Source organism: Passer domesticus, chromosome 1 (genome assembly GCF_036417665.1).
Source record: "Passer domesticus isolate bPasDom1 chromosome 1, bPasDom1.hap1, whole genome shotgun sequence".
Lineage (NCBI taxonomy): Eukaryota > Metazoa > Chordata > Aves > Passeriformes > Passeridae > Passer > Passer domesticus.
This window is the reverse complement of record NC_087474.1, coordinates 100905668-100924317: the sequence shown is the minus strand read 5'-3', so window position 1 is coordinate 100924317 and position 18650 is coordinate 100905668. Positions and strand designations below refer to the sequence as shown.

The 18650-nt window shown below is 38.2% G+C and overlaps 1 long non-coding RNA gene across 4 annotated transcripts in view; it reads left to right on the top strand.

Annotated features, from left to right (window-relative positions):
- The window catches only part of LOC135306960 (uncharacterized), a 52405-nt gene extending 36955 nt beyond the window's left edge, over nucleotides 1–15450 (top strand). For all 4 annotated transcript variants that reach the window (XR_010367730.1, XR_010367719.1, XR_010367739.1 and 1 more), the window contains exons 4-5: nucleotides 13266–13336; nucleotides 14393–15450. This is a non-coding gene — a long non-coding RNA (uncharacterized LOC135306960). The remainder of the gene's footprint in view (nucleotides 1–13265; nucleotides 13337–14392) is intronic.
- The last annotated feature ends 3200 nt before the right edge of the window (nucleotides 15451–18650 follow it).

Genomic DNA, 18650 nt, shown 5'->3' with positions numbered 1-18650 from the left:
TTTTCGGATTATTTGGGAAATATTCTAAATGCCATTTCTTGATATATTTTTTCAGTTTCAGGACACAGCATGGAAGAATGCAAAATGAAAATAACAATAGTTGACTTACTATTTTGAACCAAAAGATAGAATTAATCAGCAACCTGAAAGAAGCCCAGGACTGCCCTGACCTTATTGGTGTCATTTTGTTGTACTCATACTAGAAAGGGTGGGAAATTTAAGCAGATGAAAAATCTTATAAATTCTGCCAAAAGCTGGCTTGAAGAGAAGGTTTTCATAGGCAAACACATTTTCTTGATTTGCTTTCCATCCAACAGTGTTCTAAGGCTGGGGTTAATAGCAGCAAAATAGAGTGACTTGCAATAGAAATACTTAATGGTCCTGTAGCATATGTGATAACTACACAGCAGGGGCTCACAGGAGCTGGCTGACAAAAATTGCAGTGCTCTGCTAGGTTAATCTAATTAGAGCTCTTCCTTGCAGCTTCGATTGACAGTTTGGAAACCTGTAAACTTCTCTAAACATAGACAGCCTTCCATTTGCTGCAGTTCAAGAGAGGACCCTCTTATTGCACTCTTCCCTTGAACTGTTTCCATGGAATGCTGTCCATATTCAGAAAAATGTACAGGTTGCCAAACTGTCAACTAAAGCTGTAATGAATGGCTCTAATTACATTCAAGTAGCAGAGAGCATTGCCATTTTAATCAAATCTGAGCCTTGTGAGATATTTGGCACAAATACAAGAGAAAGCCTGAGGAAAACACTGCCAAAATGTTAGCAACCTTTTATTCTAAATTCTGCCTTTCGGAGAACTGAATACCAACTGCTTTGCAAAGGTTTTTGTTTTACGGGATTTTTTTATTGTTGCCTATATGGTCTCATCATAAATTATTATCCTGTTCTCTAACAACAATGCAAACCAAAACAAAAACCACAGCCCCGCCATTTCAAGACTAAAAATGATGATCAGCAATTTCACTAATCAGTCGGTTGCAGTCACACTGCCAGTCACAGAGGCAAGGGGGACCTAATAACATCCTTTCACTCAGACAGATTCTGCCAGTGCTCAGCGTCATGTTGTGTACAGCAAGAGACATACAAACAAACTGCTTTGTCAAATATCCTGTCAGATGCTGCCCCAGCTCCTTTCCAAATGGCACTGCTTTATGTTCTGCAGCCCTTTATTACCCTAATAGTGTGAAAGAGTTATCCTTATCAGAGTGTGATGGTCTTGATGTCCTGTCCCTTTTTACAGATCACAAATTTGGAACCAACTTCAAGGTTATAGTTTTTTATTTATTGATTTATTTGTCACACCTTCAAGACCTCACAGTGATTCAAATGTAAAGTATCAAAACTAGTTAGTGCCTGGAGAGAAAAAGATAAGGAGTTATTCAATCATTCTTTAAGTTTAATGGACAAGAACGGAAGGAAAATTTCTAGAATTTTACAAAATCTACACTGGAGGATAAATGAAGGCAACAAAGGAATTCTTTCTTCTTCTTCCAGAGGAATTAATTTGATAATGTAAGGTTTTCAATTACATTCCAGTTCCCTCTCATGAATGCGTCTACACCAAGAGCATTATAGGTGAAATGATAAAAGAGGAAGGATTCACATCTCAGATATTTTGTGTGAGCACAATCATTCTCAGTCCACCACCATTCTTCATTTCAGGAGGCGGCTTTCATTTATTTCACAAGACATTTTGCTAGACTTGTCCTGCCAGTTGTCACACAGAAGTCCTGCTGCTTCATGTTCCAGCAGACAGGCAAATGCCAACTATGCCTCACTTCTTACTGCTGCATTATTGGAGTGCTCTTCCTCCAGCTCCCCTCACAGCAACAAAGGTCCTCAGAAGAAGTCTTCTTCTAAGTCCCAAGAAGTTTCCTTATTCATATTTTTTCATTTGCACGACCTATGTTCACTCAGTATGGTTTTAAAATGGGCAAAACCTAAAAGAGGGGCAATCCAGACCCTTTGCAACAATCTGTGTAAGAACTGATTTTGAAGCAGCCTCCAATACATCGCTACTCAGCTTCCTTAATAGTGACAGGGGCTGTAGAGAGGTTATAGAAAGCCTTACATGGTGTCCCTTGGTGACAGCAGCCCTCAGGAAACAGCCTCTTGATTTCTAAACCTAATCTCTACTGCACACGGAGTTGAATTATTAGAGTAGCAGTCTAAATCAATGGGTTTTCTTTGCTTTTCTTTGCTTTTCTTTGCTTTTCTTTGCTTTGAAAGAAGCATTTTCAACTTATCTTGAAGCTTTTTTTTTGTTCATGTGGTAAGAACTTTTGTGTCTTCTTGTATATAGATAATTTACTGTTATCTTTTTCTGGAAGCTGCATGTTTTGCAGCTGCTAGTGAATTACTTTTCAGGTACACTCATGATCAGCATGGGATATATCATTCACAGTTTCACTGTTGATGCAACTGAAATATCAGATTAGCTAATATAAGGAGAAAAAAGGGTTTTAAAATTTTTTTAATGCTGGTTGTGTTCTCTATTCTTTAAATATATTCATTAAGTACATGCATAGGTCTTTCTGGCTTCAGCTAATAACAGATGTTTTAAACATGATGTAGAAGCTCCACACAGAAGGATATTTCTCTCCTATCAACTTCAGTTTGAAGCATGAAATATAATTATCCTTATATCATTATCTTAGCCTGCATAGTTCAAAGAAATAAGACACAATCTGGAAGTGTTTCTGTGCCAAAAAAATGTGCTAGCCTTTTCTTCTTCGAAAATCTGAGTAGCAGCTAGGAGAGAGGAAAGAGAATCCTTCTTTCTGGGTAATAAAAATGGGAGTGCTTTCTTTACTTTATGTTCCAGCAAAAAGCCCAGTGTCACAGCTGCCCTTCCTTCACAGCTAAAGCCGGGGACAAGAGCATTCAAATTGCATGGAAGACACCTAAGTCAAAATAATTTGCTTTTCAAGCATGCTGAGTGCTTTCTGCAGTTGATGCACCACTGATGCCTAAGGAGTGCACAGCCTTGGGTAGCTGGAACCAAGTTTCCTGGGAGAAGTAACATGCCCTGCTCTGTTCTGTACGCCCTGACACATATGTTCCATGTTACTCCAAAGGCAATGGCAGTAGTAGGAGGAGCAAAACAGGTCAGAAGTAGGAGTACCAAGCAAAATAACAGCTATTTTATACAAATACTTGTATTCTCTAAGTTTCCTCTGAAACCTTGATAAATTAAAGTGGAATCAGCTACTTCATGTATTAGGAACACCTTTTGCCTGGTGGTTGAAGGGTACAGAGTGGACATTTACACAGGAGTTCATCACAGTAAATTGTTCTTAGAGTCAATGGGCATCTAGTCAATCTAATTAACACAAACTGTGGAGACACTGTTCTTCACCTTAGGCATTTAAGATATTTAAGACAGATCAAGTGGATACCATGCTAATAGTTCTCATTGCTTTCCACTGCCAGCATGGATGATAGTTGTGCCTCCCATGGCACAACTTGAGGCCATGTCCTCTTGTTCTCCTATTGCTTGTTACCTGGGTGAAGAGACCAGAGAACATGATAGTCAGAACTGATAATGAGAAGCCAGAAGCTTCTGTTAGAGCATAATGCAAAGAGCCAAATTGTACAGGTCATTTACTCCAACAGGCAGCTGTTTTCCCATAGTTTTATTGCTGGAATGTCCAAGCTGGTGTATCGTAAAGGCCATCATACAATCTACTGATACCAGCCCTCTTCGTTAACCAGTGTATGCAAGCCTTATGGCAGCTCCATTTAGGACTGATACAGCTCCTGGACAAGATGATGATGATGAGTCCATGGTGAAGCAACCCAATCCCAGAGAACTGCTGTGGAAATTTAGTGGTCCAAAGGGTTTTCAGAAAGGATTGGTAATACATCAGTGTGTCTCATTCTCCTTCCTAGAAGTCATTGCAAATGACTACACCCAGTGTCAAAAGCCAGGAAGCCATCAATGCTGCTCTGCCTGAGGTCATTTTTAAATTGAAGGTGGGGGTGAAGCATGGGCAATATTCCACCACTCTCACTTCAGTGAGTTTTTTGTTTGTTTCATTTTGTTTCACTATGTTTGTAGGTAACATTTGTAGACAATACAGCCTGTTATTCCAGATTTTCCAACATATTTGAACATTCAAGGATAGATAAAAGCATAGATGGCACTTACTGCAAAGTGTCTCAGATATATATTTATATATTGGGAACCTTAACATGGCTAATTATGATACCTAGCAGAAGCAGCATGACTCAGGTGGAGCAAGTTGCCCAGAGCCAACAGCAGGGCATGTGTCACTCAGCTGCCAACAGATGACACTGTTTCATGTACAACTTAGTGTCCTATTGCTGCCTACTACTTTAAGAAGAGCATGGGTCAGCATTATACTTGGAATTCCAGGGGACCAGACTGGAGTATCCACCAGATTTCAAGCAGCAGATTTTACTTGAATGTTTCAAGAGTGAATTGTAACTCAAAAGCACAGCTTCTTCGGTAAACCACAAGACATGATAAGTTTGCTGAAGCACCTTCTCTTATTTTTCTCATAACACACTGAATGATTTTGAAAATAAAGTTATAGGATAATACATGATTACCTAAGATGGAGTCTTAATGTGTACTTAGTTGGTACAAAAAAGGATACAAATTTCTTGGTTAAAATTAAATTTTTCAGTTAAACCACTCAAATGATGGCAAGAACTCAATGATCACGAGTGAACCATGCTAGCCAAAAAATGAAATGAAGTTGTGGCATTTTCAACTTACTGCTGAACTGAAAGGAATGGCAAGATATCAGCTATAGGCATAACCAGTTATATGGTATTGGAAGCTGCCTAAGCAATCAGGACAAATTATTTCCTGCTGCAACACTGAGCACATAAGAAGTTGTAGACAAGACTGAGAATGACTATGGTGGTGATGGAAGTTGTGTCTTTGCATGTATCCTCATGCATACACACACTTTCCCTGTCTGATGGGCCATGTAGTTTGCCCTAAGATAAGAAAACCAGGTGAGTATTTCAGGATGAGCTGTCTGGATAGATCCCCACCTGTGGCAGGGAGATCTGCAGGGTATGTCCAACACAAAAATGGGAACACTCACTTTTGGACCGGTGAGTAAAAAGCACTAAGATCTGGTCTAATAGGGAGATAAAATCCTAAAGTAGCAGCATAGATGCTTGGTTGCTTTGTAACTGCCAATCTGCAAGGCCAAAAACTTTAAACCTGTACGTTTCTAGGTGGACCTTCTTATATTATAACCCTTTAAGCATAAGTTGTTGATCAAAACTTAGACTAAATGGATCTAACTAGACCTAGGCATCTCTGTGAAATTTAGGAAGCAAGGGGGTCTCTGTGAAGCTTGTGACACAACAACCTACTAAAATCCTTTCTAATACTTGATAGAGCTGTTATTTAGATATAGCATGGACAATATTTAGATATGGTAGTAGCAAAAATCTAATCATAATCATCCACAAAATTGCTGTGTCCTACTTCTCAAGCCTGGCCAAGGGCCTTCTCTTGACTGTTCTGCCACAGACAGACTGTTCTACCACAAAAGACAAGATCTTTTACATTAAGATTCTTCTGCGTTAAAACTGATATTTCTAAAGATATTTAAAGTTCTGATAGAAGATTTGCTTTTAAGAAATTATGGACCAGCATCTTAGACAGTAAGATGCCTACAGATTAAATCTGCACAGAACCTTCTGAGAAATATTTGCTCCCTTTTGACTGGCCCACACAACTCATCAGAAATTCTACAAAATGGGCTTTTTATTGCTTGCCCCATCACTTCCTGAAGCTGAAAGATCCCCAGGAAGGAGACAGAGAAAGTGACTGCTGCATGCAGCGATAGACCTTAGCCTTAATTGAGTCCTTCATCATATGAATCAATGATCAGATGCAGAGGCCAGTCAACTTATTAAATAAGTATTTTATGCATTTATGTTATTTATATTATGTATTCAGTATTTATGTCAACTGATTAAATCAGTAACTCCCCCTTGAACAAACCTAGGAAGATCACTTTCCAAAGCCTGAGCTGTTCCTCTTATCAAAGTCACTCTTCTGAAAGGCACCACACACAACTCGTTGGTTGCTGCAGGGAAGGCTCCAATCTCCCAGGCCCTCCTTTGTTCCCCAAGATCTTTTCAGTTCTTACTGAATCCCATGCTTTGCCATTGTGGCTGCTGTGTGAAGTGATGGCCTGATCTGGGCATTCACATATCTCTCTGGTGACTGCACTTTGAACAAAAACCATCTGGATGGACATTCTATTTGACTTAGTTCAGACACAGGAAGCACGAGGCTGAGCTAAAGGACATGACATTTAGGCCACGCAATCAACAAAAACGAAGGAAGCTTGGGCATATCTGAGGAGGGGTTCTTGATGGCAAGGGAAGATAAATCTGTTTGGGAAGTAGTCCTGTTGTCATAGTCGCTTTTGGTGCTGACACTCTTGTAATTGCTCTCAGAGCAGAAACTTCTGCATATATAAATAACAAAAATATGTGTGGCCCGATTCTCCTGTGGCTTTCACCAAAGGTGCTGCCACTACCATCATGCATTATTTCACATGGATTAAAAGCATAGGAGGAGAATTAGACCCAAAGGCAAAGAGTTTGATAAATGCATCTAAGTTTTTGGGCACTGAATCTTTTAGTAAATACTACTAAGCAAATATACAGCTCTCAGAATATCAGTCAGAGAACAAAGCAAAAGTTTGCAGTAGGAAAAGACGCTTGGTAGTACCATGGGAAAAGTGTAAATAGTATCAAATGGCACACTCTCCATGAATGGGGCTCCACCCATTTATGGCAGAAGAGGACTGGGCTCAGCAACCTGGCCTGTGTTCAGCTAAAGCTTCCTCTCATAAACTTTCAGCACCCCAGTTCTGCTGGTTCAAGAAACGTGATACTTCCCAACATGAAGGATTCATTGAAGTTAGAAGGAAGGACAGGAAACTTGTCTTTTCTTTCATTTGTTTCCCTCAGTTGCATGCTTTGGTACTTTGCCCTGGAAAGACACCATTTATGAAAGAATTTTACAGAGGCTTCTTCTTCATGGAAGATCCTACAGTTCTTTTTACTAGCAGCAACAATGAGTGATCAGCTCAATTTCCTACAAAAAAGCTGGCAGCAGACATTCCAACAAATACAGCCAATACAGGGACCAATGCAGATAAAATTACTGTCTTACTAAACATATTCTTTCACTGTAAAATGGACAAATAAAAGTGAACTAGGGGGGGAAAAAAAACCAGTTTTGACAAGTACTGTGCTCAAATTGGCAGCTTTCAGAGAGAAAGACTATAATGCTACTTCACAAAACTCTGACTGATGTGATGATTTGTGCCTCCCATGGCATATCAAGAGGCAGTTTAGGCATTTGTAGATTTATACTCCTTTAGTCAGTTACAAATCATAGAGGAGCTATCATCCATTAAATAAAGAATTAAAGCAAGGGAGTGGAGTCACTGTAGCACAGGTATGGAATCAGAATCAGGCCAAAGTGTGTTTTACTTCAACAGAACTCTCAAATTTGTCTTTGATGGTAGTCTGATAAACAAGCGTGGAAAACATGCATACACAACACGTAATTTGACACAACAGGAGTAGACACAACTAGAGGCCTGTGTTCAAAGACACCAAAAGAACCAATCACTAGTTTGAACTCCACCGGTCTCTGCACAGATTTGCAGAGCTTTCTTTATATGTCTGGAGTCAAAATTCAGATTTAGCTTCATCTTGAAGGAGTCTAGGTGACACAATCCAAAATCTCCATAAAACTAAATCAACACACATAAGCAGGACAAAGAGACTGCTTCTCCAAGTCAAATCATGTATGCAGACAAAGACAGAGCAGTTTGCACACAGAGTAGTTAATAATGGTTCACCATCAACCTGAAGACAGTATTGAACGGAGATCCATGAAAGGCTCTTCTGGGTTTAAAGATGTTTGGTATTTTTGTTAGCAGCTTATATGAAGAAACTGATAGGATGCTTACATTAATTAGTCAATGACACAAAAGAGTGCTGGATGTCTACAAACTGGAGAACTGAGCTGAAAAAATAGTCTGAAATTCATGAAGGATACCTAATTGAATTAATTATCTATATCAATATAGGACAGGGACCTACTGGGTTAGCACCAGTCCATTACAACAAGTATAGGAAGACAGTGCTTCAGAAGTTTGCCAGTTTTTGTCAGAGATAAAGACACAGGGATTTCATAAGATCTGATGGCCATTTCTTTGGCCCTTGTCTATGATAATCTATTTGAGGAATTGTGTGGGGCCATGAAATGTGTGGAGAATTGATCCATAAAATCCCTTACATGCTTGAAGCAGATCTATTAACTAAAAAAATGTAAATGATTTATTAATATCTGGCATACTCTAAATTTGAATTCTAATTTGACAGTACAAATTAATAAATTGTGTTCACCTTTAAGGAAAAAAGTGCAAGAAGTGATTGTTCTTAAGAGCCAGTTGCTTTCTGTTTAAATGGGGGCTTCCTTTGCGAACACTTTGGAATTTTCATGAGAAACAGCAAGAACTTTTTTTAGCAGGAGCTATGAACGAACTTTTATATAAACAATACCAGTTTCTTCATGCATAATATTTTTTTTTTTTCTTCATGTCCTAGCAGACAGTTTTAGTCTCAATTTTAGCCAGGGTGGCTGCATGGTAGCTGTGTCCAGTCCTGGCCCAGGTATCCTGGTGATTTGCACCTTAACCCTCATGCCCTGAGGTGATTCTCTGGCTTGACCATGGACCTGCCTCACACTTTGACCAACAGTCTGTGTCCAACCCTTGTAGATGCATCCAAGCACAGAGTGCTCCCATCACTGATTTCCTGATGATAACATAAAACAGTGCATTATATCAAGACATCTATGTTAAAGCTAGCAAAATAAATAGTATTGAATAGGAGTTGAATGACCTGCTTGCTTGACCTTGAGCCTTCCATGTCACTGGGGGCTTCTCTGGCAGTCTGGGCTCTCTCTTGTCTGAGAGTGTTAGCATAAAACATGCTCCACTTGCCATGTCTAGGTGCCTAAGGATGGCATCCTTGTTGATGAGGATACCATCTCTGTCTGTGTTTGTGTACCACACTCAGCTCCTGTCTCCTCTTCCTGCCAAAACTTGCTATACTTTGTTTTGCCTGCTACTGGGGTTAAAACCACACCTACAGGCAGACTAAAAAAAGCAGGATGTAGTCCTCATGGTCAGGTTGGGAAACGTGTGCAACAAAGCATACTGACATTATGAAAAAAGACAAGTCTGGTGAAAATGGAAGGCATGTTTCGCATTAAAAGTTCAGGGTTGGAAATACCATCTTCAGATGAGCATGAATTCAATTTTAAATGTTTTTTTCTTCAGAAGCTACATTTAACATGACACAGAATTGTGTTAGATATAACTATAGGTATCTCCTAATTTTTCCTCAAGCTCCACTTGTCTCACAAGCCCCTGTCATGCAGGGTAGAAGGACTGCAGCATAGGGAAAAGATAACACTTTTGATAAATAAGTTCTATATGTACTGTAAATTGCCATTTGTTTACAGTCGATTTCCCAGCTGTGATCTGGAAACCATCTGATCAGAAGAGAAATCTCCTGAACACTAAACAAAATGGAGAAGATTCAGTTAAACAGTGAAAAGGAGGGTGATAGGAGGAAAATTGATGCCTCCTAAGAGGATTTTCCTCTTTCTTTCAAGTAGTTGACCAGACGAGAATGCAGATAAGTCAACAGCTATAGATTCATCTCATTCTTATAGTTACATTTTCTAAGAACAACACAAGTTGATGTTACCAACTCTACATGGTGAATAAAAAAACCTGCCCTACAACCCCCTGTACCTGTCAATGCTGACAGGTCTATTGCATCTCCTGATTCCCTGCGTACTAATGCTGGATTCAACATACCCTCTGTACTAACGTATGGATTCAATATACCATGGCATGGTTTCTACCCAGTGAGTAGCTTGTAGGCTTCTTTGAACTGAAACCTCTGAAGGCTTTCCTGTTTGAAAGTGAATGAATGAGAAGGCATTAATCAGTTTTTGTTCTGTTTTCTGACTTCTCAGACAATTCTCAGCATGTCTTTTCCACAAGTTTTATTACTTCAGGCACTTCAGTACACAGAGTGCTAAATGAGGAAGGAGAACTCAGGCAAGTTGATATTTTATTTTGTATTTCCTGAGTTACAACTGTCTTCAGCCTACTGTGGCAAACATCAAAACCAGATTTTTATTTAACAATCTGATTTTAAACATAAGATTTAAAGGTAATAAAGTCAAATGCTGGTGAACAACCATTTCCTTCTTATCTGAAGTAAGATACCTAAATACTAAAAGAGATTTGGCTATGTCAGTCATTCATGTTTTGCCAGCAAGCAAGAAGGGAAAGGTAGTATGAAAAGTAACTGGATTTTCCCAAACTGCTAAAGGGTCATTATCTGTTCAGTACAATTTCATTTCTGTTTCCTGGTATTATTAATGTATTTTTCTTAGCTTCTAAGTAGTTCTATGAACAAATGTTACTGGGGTTGGCATGTAAATGTTAATATTTAGCAAAATTTTTGATGATAAATTATTATTAAAACAGCAAAAACCCGCACAACAGCAAATCTCTCTCTTCCCTCTGAAATCACCACTGAAAGGTGTGTTCTCTAGAAAGTGATTTAGATCAAGAATCTAACAATATTGTTTTTTAGAAATTAATCAATAGAAACTAATCAAATTTGGGTTTAATCTACAGCCAAACTTGGGCCCTTGATTACAGAAGGAGCTAAAGGAGTTTTTCCTTGCTAGGGCATGGATAGCCTTTAGGAATATCTTTATATATTGTGTGCTGGAGCTGTGCAGTAGACCATCTTATTAGATGCTCTAGAAAGCTGAAAGAAATTAAGGCCTTGTGTTAATGAGCAACTGACCCAAGCCCAAACTACAAATGTGGTTTGCCTGCTCTTTGAGTTTGCTGTTGAGTTTGGTTCTTCCACTTTCTCTCTTGTTTATCTGGGATCATTTAAGCAAAATTATAGGCCACTGAATTTCACCTATGTCAAGGAGGGAGGAGGAAGAGGATGTTTCAAATACTTCTAATGTTTGATTTTGTTCAGCTGAAAGCAATATCTCGTAACACAACTTCTATTCTGAAAAGTTGAACTCTGGAGGATTGAGCTATGCTTGATGAGTCAAACTCTGCTATTAGGGGGTGTGACAAGTTCTTGTCACTTTTCTCAGGCATGCTTTGAGAGCAGAAAGGATAAAATTGTCCCCAGTTCACAGTCAAGGAGAATTTGGGAATAAAACTTAAGTTTGTTGTGACTAATTTCAAGTTGCAAACCATAAGACACAGCTAGAGCAAGAGGACAGGTTCTGCACGTGAGGTGCATCACTCAATACACCCAGTTACTGACACCACGAATGCTGAGTATGAGAGAACAATGGTGGAGTAGCTGGGGTCAGTCCAAACGAAGAGATATCTTAAAAGAGAAATCCTGAAGTGATTGTGTTGCCTCATATTTCAAGCAGCGCAAGTAACTGACTTATTAGTTTTAATTTTTACAACCTTCTTTCTAAACACAAACTTCCTTTTGCTTTTAACTATGGTAGAAGTAAAGGGATTAACTATTCATCCTTAATTTTAAGGTCCAGAGGGCCTTTAATGAAGGGACAATGAATACACACTGTCTGTGGCCCAGGACACCTGTGGTGACAGGTGACAACTAATATTATTTGGTGAAAAGGATGTGAAGGAGGAAGCAGAGCTGCATCATTGGAGCAGGGCATCCCACCCCCACCAGAGCTTATCTGTGGCTTGTTAACCAGCCAGATAACTCAAACAGGACAAGATGTCTTACAGTGAGTTACTTTGGCATCATGGGGTTGACATTTATCTGGCACCTCCCAGCTGCCAATAAACGTCTTACCATTTGTTAAGTGAGGTAAGCTGGCTTTTTGATACTTGCTTTACACCAAACTTTCACCAAGCAGAAATCTATATATTTTCCTGTAAATGCGTGGAGCTTCTCTCATGAGTAGAGACACCTGCTTCATGGTCACTCTCCAGGGATTAAGTGAAGGAATCTGTGCATGTTATTGTCATTTCAGAGAGTTACATTCAACTCCTATTCAATACTATTTATTTTGCTAGCTTTAATATAGGTGTCTTGATCTAATGCACTGTTTTACATCATGCTGTAATCTATAATAGTTCTTTTTAGTTTTATACTGTGTAGTAAGCAATTTTGATTAAGATCTTTCATCTGTTATCTCTTGTCTGTTTAATAAATCATTTTATAAATAGACCTGATCTGCCATCCTTAGAAGGTGCAGGCAAGAGCAATTCCTTAAATTTAAACTGTTGCCAAAACCTGAGGCTAAGGCATGCCTTGTCTGAAGCTCACACTCCTCCTGTGACAATTACCTAACAAAAGAAAGGGAAGGAGAATGGATTGTTTCAGCAAAGGTAAAATTATCATGTGAAAGAAATCTTGTGTAAGAATACTCCCAAGGCCAGGCTAGCTTATGCTGCTCAACATTCTTGAAAACAAACCCCTGCTGTGGTTTGTTTCAAGAAAATTCGCAAAAGTGGCCCAATCTGGCTTTGTTTTACCCTTGCCCTGGTGGACCACAAGAAGGAGGGGAATACTTAGAAGGTCCCTGTTGCCAGATAACACAAAGGGAACCCTATATGATAGTAGGGGTTCAATGCTCTTAAGGGCATGACTGTTCTGTGCAAGACCACAGGGACTGCAGTGTCAGCATCAACACACTTTCAGTGAAGCTGGTAGCACACCTCTGCAGTTGGCTAAAAGTTGGGAAACATCACTGGTGCTGTTTGCAATAGCAAATAAAAAATGTGAAGCTTCTCCTCCATTACTGGCTGGGATCAGTGGAAGATTTAGTTTAACTGAATTTTCAAAGAAAAGGAATTGGTCAAGGAAGAAATTGATCCAGATTTTTGACTCTTTGTAGAAGTAATCTGTCAGATAGACCATCTGTCTGTCTCTCACAGACCTCTACTGAAAGAAGTGGCTGAAAAACTATTTCATAAGATGATCTGAAGGAGAGGAACATTTTCAGAACATTTTCAGATACCTAAGAATGTCTGAGGAAAAAAATAAATCACACTGTGGTGTGTGATTTATTTTAGTGTGAAGTTTAGACACTTCTATGAGTTGATAACAAGTAAGCAGAGGTTTTTTGGATTGCACTTTTAAATTTGGGCACCTACTTCTTTTTCTGGATTGAATTCCAGGGCAATAGTAAGAGCAAAGGAAACAGACTCCATCAAGACCTCCCAGACTGAACAGGAGACTTGCACTGCAGGTGAGATGATATTTATTTAAATTTATTTAAATTCTATAAACTTTGGATAGTCTCCAGTTCTCAAGTTAGGATCTTTTATTTGATGTTGGTGGGCAGTTACAGCCAGCAAGGATGACCCAAGATAAATCCTAAGCAAAAGAACACAAACAGCCCTTCTGTGAAAATTAAAATCACAGGATTTTTCTCTCTTCCCTGCCCCCTCAAAAGTTGTTGATTTATTGTCCTGAATCAAAGCATGTCATTCAAGCCAAGAAGTTAAATAGACATTGATAATGATTTGTGTAGGAGAACTTGCATCTAGAAATTATTGTAAAAATATAGAGTACACTGCAAAAGGAGAAAATAGCTTTGTAAGAGAAAGACTTACTAAACTTCAAAAGCTAGTAGAAAATGTTGAATCAAACATTTCTCCTCCACCTCATTAGCATTTATTTCTCCAGAATTTACTAATACGAAGTTCATCATCCTCCTTATGCAATAAAAGTCTACACTTTCAAAATGAACACTTTACTTATTGCTAGAAAACATGTTTAGTTAAAACTCTGTCCTGAGACATGCCAGTGGAGTCTTCATGCATCAGTATTTGCCCAGGCAAAACTCATATTTGTTCATGCAAATGTCCAGCTAGGACACATAAATATTGATTTGTTTGCATAAGAAAGATATTTTTCCTGGCAAGAGTTTTTGAAACTGTGGCCTGACATCTAGGCCCAGACTATTTAATGGCCTTTGAAGACACAATGTTAGCAGGCAAATTTTTTTTGAAGTTTGCAAAAATATAATGAATTTGAAAAACATATGTTCAAATACTCAGGTTCAACCATTATGAATTTTGAATACAGCATTTCAGACAGAATAAGGTTTCACAGAAGGAAAGAGGGTCTCTATTTAAAGCAGGAGCCTGGGAAAATGAAGACATATGTTCAATTCCTGTTACTGCAATAAACTTTACTGACACTGGGCAAGTGTCCTAATCACTCAGTCCCTTAGTGCCCAGCTGGAAAAAACAGGAACACTGGTGCTTATTTTTCCTGTCTTGCTTCATTTGCCTTGAAGGTCTTGGAAACAGGATTGCTTCTGATTATGCACAGTTAGTGCTTGCAGGAGTAAGACCCAGATCTCAACTGGAAGCTCCAGGAACCACAAAGAGCAGGACTGGACAGTGTGCAATTAAAAGGGTGAGAACTTTCAGTGGGGCATTTCTAAACACATTTCCTTAAGTGCTCCTTAGAAAAGGGGGAGGGAAAATTATTTCTTTTTTTTTTTATTTGTTTGAATTAATGAAAATATTTATACTAAAAAATAAATCAATACTCTAAGCAGGTTGTAAGTAAATTTCAAGTATTTTAAAATTTGGGTAGCACTTCAGCAATTTTACAGAAAACAAGGCCAGCAAGTTAACATTGAGAGCTACAACACTAACACCAATTTCTGCTGCTACTCTTCAAACAAGTGGTAGAGAAAATTACTTTTTTCACATAAAGTTCTGGAAAGTTGTGTTAAATAGGGAAAGCAAGTACAGGTGTTTCTCTGTTTTGCAAAGATTTGCTTATGAAAAAGGGTGAACACAACATAATGTAAGATAGAAAATGTCAAAGAATGTCATTATCCCTTTGCAGCCATGACTGAGCATTAACCACTTTCATGGATGCACACAACCTTCCACAGCAAACCAGCAACCATGTGTCACTGGGAAAAACACCACTTTTGTTCACAGTTTCAAGCTTTAATACTTGTAATTAAGCATCTTTTTCATTATTAAAAGAAAATGCACAGTTTGAGGTCATGGATAGTATTTATGTTTTCAGTAAAAATGGGCTGTAAGAAAAAGAACATCAAACATGCCAATTGTCTTCAATTGTCACAGAACTGAAAGGGACAGCACAAACATCTGACTTATGCCATTTCATATTCAGCCATTGGCTATTTTTTTCCACAGTAAAATAAATGAGTGAAAGCTGTTCCGTTTCAGATCAAATGAAATTGTTATGCTTGGGTGGGGCTTTTTGTTTGTTGTGGGTTTATCTAATTTTTAAATTATTTTTCATGTATTTCATTATTAAATGTATTAACCTTCTAAGATTGAATTTTTTAAATAAAAAATAATTTCTGTTTGGAAAACATCAATATCAAGTTGATATCTTTTGAGTTAAAACAACCAAGGTTTAACAAATATTTTTATTTATTCTCTGTAAAAAAAAAAAAGCATTAAAAAGCATTTCACTCTACTTAGCAACACTAGACATCTCTTGGTTCATGTTACTGGCATAGAAAATATTTGCCAGCTTCCAGGAAACTCCTCAGACTTACTGCACACCCTCAACTTTAATACACATGGAAAAAAATTACAGCTGTTTGAAATCAAAGGAAATCTGGCCATACTCTACTTGAGGGTGATATAATTTCAAAGTGACTAAGTCTCACTGAATTTCAAGATATACCTGGGCTAGAAGTAATCTAGCAACTCATCTAGAGGGAGCTTTGTAAAGCTGCAAGATTCAGACGCAAAAATGAATAAGAATTTGGTAACAAACAGCACTTTCAGGTCGCTTCAGCTACATGACTTTTACTGGAGTGAAGATCCACATTGTACCCAGATGTGTTACCTCCTTGGGAGCAAAAAAAGGTGACTGAGCAACTCACACACATTGCAGTGTGAGATAACCAGCATCCTCCATTTTGGCCAATGAAGAGTTCCAGTGTATCTTTTGAGGTCCAAAAACTTCTCTCTAAGTAGTAGCACCAATATGAGCATTGCTGAGAAATCATGGTGATAATGTAGCTTTTTCTTTACAACTCTGCTCTTTCCTGCCCTTCTTTATTAATATCATTATCAAAATAAGACCTAGATTTTGAGAAAAGAAAGGGGTGGTTTCCTTTTTCTATGCATACCCAGAAAACAAATCCTTGTTCCAATAAATTGACAACCAGCTCCCATGGCTATTTCACTGCAGAACCAGAACAATTTTGAAATTGCTCTTCAGCTTCCCACATGTAACTCCCCCCTAAATTATTCTGGTGAAAGCCCTGTTGATCTGTTTCCTTAGCAAGACTCAGCAAAGAGCTGAATTAAGTGATTCTCAAGTCAGCAAAAGCCTTTGAAGTAACCATATAGTTCCTTTTCTTCTTTTCCCCCTTTCCCCCCAAAAGGGGACAAGTAGCACAGTCCTGAAACCTTAGGCAAAGCCTTATCAGACCCCACACCAGAAAAAAAAATCCTGTGTGATAACACTCATCCCTTATTTCAGAGGGGCCCATGGAAAGATCTGTGCCATTTCCAGCCAGAGGTTACAGAAAGTTATACAATCCTCCTGGTTCTACATGTGTCTGGGAGTATTTTACATGACTAGGTTATACCCATAATTTATTTGTTCTTTTACAGGGCTTTCTCTCACACAGCAATTCCTATCATGCTACCATTGATCCCAGCCAAGCTCAGACATCCCTTGGGGGGAATTGCAGAGACAGAACTGATGCATCAGTTTAATGGCACCCACATATCCTCCATGTCATGAGGATCTCTGTGTAACCTCTTGGGAGTATCTCCCTGTCCCATTTTTGCTACAGAGCCATACAAAAGGTCAGAGAAAGAGTCAGCAGGATGTGTCCTGAAGGGTCATTCTCTGATCTTAATTATTCTGATGTAGTTCCTTTGAGTTATAGGTACCATTTTTGCCTGTGAAAAGATGATCTAAGGTTTGCCCTGAACCCTGACTTTATAAACATGGCTTTCTTATTCCCCCTTTCCCTTTGTCTAACAGATGGCTTTACAGAACTTCAAACACCAGGGAAATTTGATGTGCTATAAAGAGTGGCACATCACAGAATTTACTTTCTAATTTTTTTACTGAGTACTAAGGAAGCAATAGGAAGCCTAGTGCTAGCTAACAGTGTTCAAATAAGAGGAACTCTGAATGCCATGAATTACAGTTACTCAGTGTGTCTGGTAAATGATGCATAGCTTATTTTATCCACAATATAGGGGTCAACCACGGGGAATAGAATTTTGAGAACCTTTAAGAAAATTCTCACACAAGTGTATTAATACCAGATGTATGAAAAATATACCACCAGGGAAAATACAGATTGAAAATATTATTTAGATATAATAGTACATATATAGTACACATAACAGCATACATTAACATTTTAATATAATTTAATTTTTTTTTTGTCTTTTCAGTGAAAAATTAGTGGATCATTAATTTCAGGTGATATCTTCTGATATCAAAAGAAATCAGTAAATATTTGCCTGAAAAATGGCTCTTTTAAGAAATAAAAATACAAATATTCCTTGTTAGTGCATTAGACTGGCTAAAGCAGAGAGCGTATGAAAGATTCTTTCATGTGGACTTTACTGGTTCCTTCTTTGTTTTGTGTACAAACTCATTGGCTTCAAATGCTTCCTTACATCTCAATTCTAAGCTGAACTGTATCCATGTTATCTATGTTCCTGCTGTCCTCTAGAAATGCATGTCCTTGTAACTACAAATATTCTTGGCCACTTGTCATCCCATATCCCAAATCATGTGAGTCCTTTTTTCCAGAGTCTCTTCCCTCAGATTAATCTGGAATCATACCACAAAACATACTGTGAGTTTACAGTCCATTTACTTGTTTGCAGTAATTCATAAATCTGATGTTTTGCTTGGCTCAGATAGACATCTGGAATTGGGACTAATCCATTGGATATTTTTTAATTTTTTAAAAGTTAAACATTTATAGAAATGTAATTCTATATAGATCTTGTTTCTGTTTGTGCACAATGGTCCTACCAAAAAATTCACATTAAAACACTGACTGTTGTTACATCTGCAACAACTATTTCAAAAGAAGTTTTATGTAAAGATGTAGTGTGTGTTCTGTAGATGCCAACTGCTCACAAATTAATTGGATATATCAAGAAACTTCAACCTCCATAGAGAGTAAGTTCAAGGCCCAGAAAGAGAGAGAAAATCAAAAATAAATTAGAGCAAAAGAAATAAAATAGTGCAAATATCTAAGAGAGAAAACTCCATTCACTTTACCTTGTATGACCCTGTGGGGTCTGTTTTCCACATCTATTCATGACAAGTATACTCTAGGAATTTGCTTTGCAAAGTAGCAAACTCAGTGAAAATTTAAGAGCAGTTTTAGTGTGCAGATACTAGACATACATGCAGGCAGCATGGTGCACAGATTTTTCCTTAGCTGGATATAACCACTGTCATCTTCTTCCTTTAGCTGGGTCTGCATCTAGGAGCAGAAATGTTATTAAATTCTCCATATCACATACTTTAAAAGAATAAAAATCAGGGCTGACAATGAAGCAGAC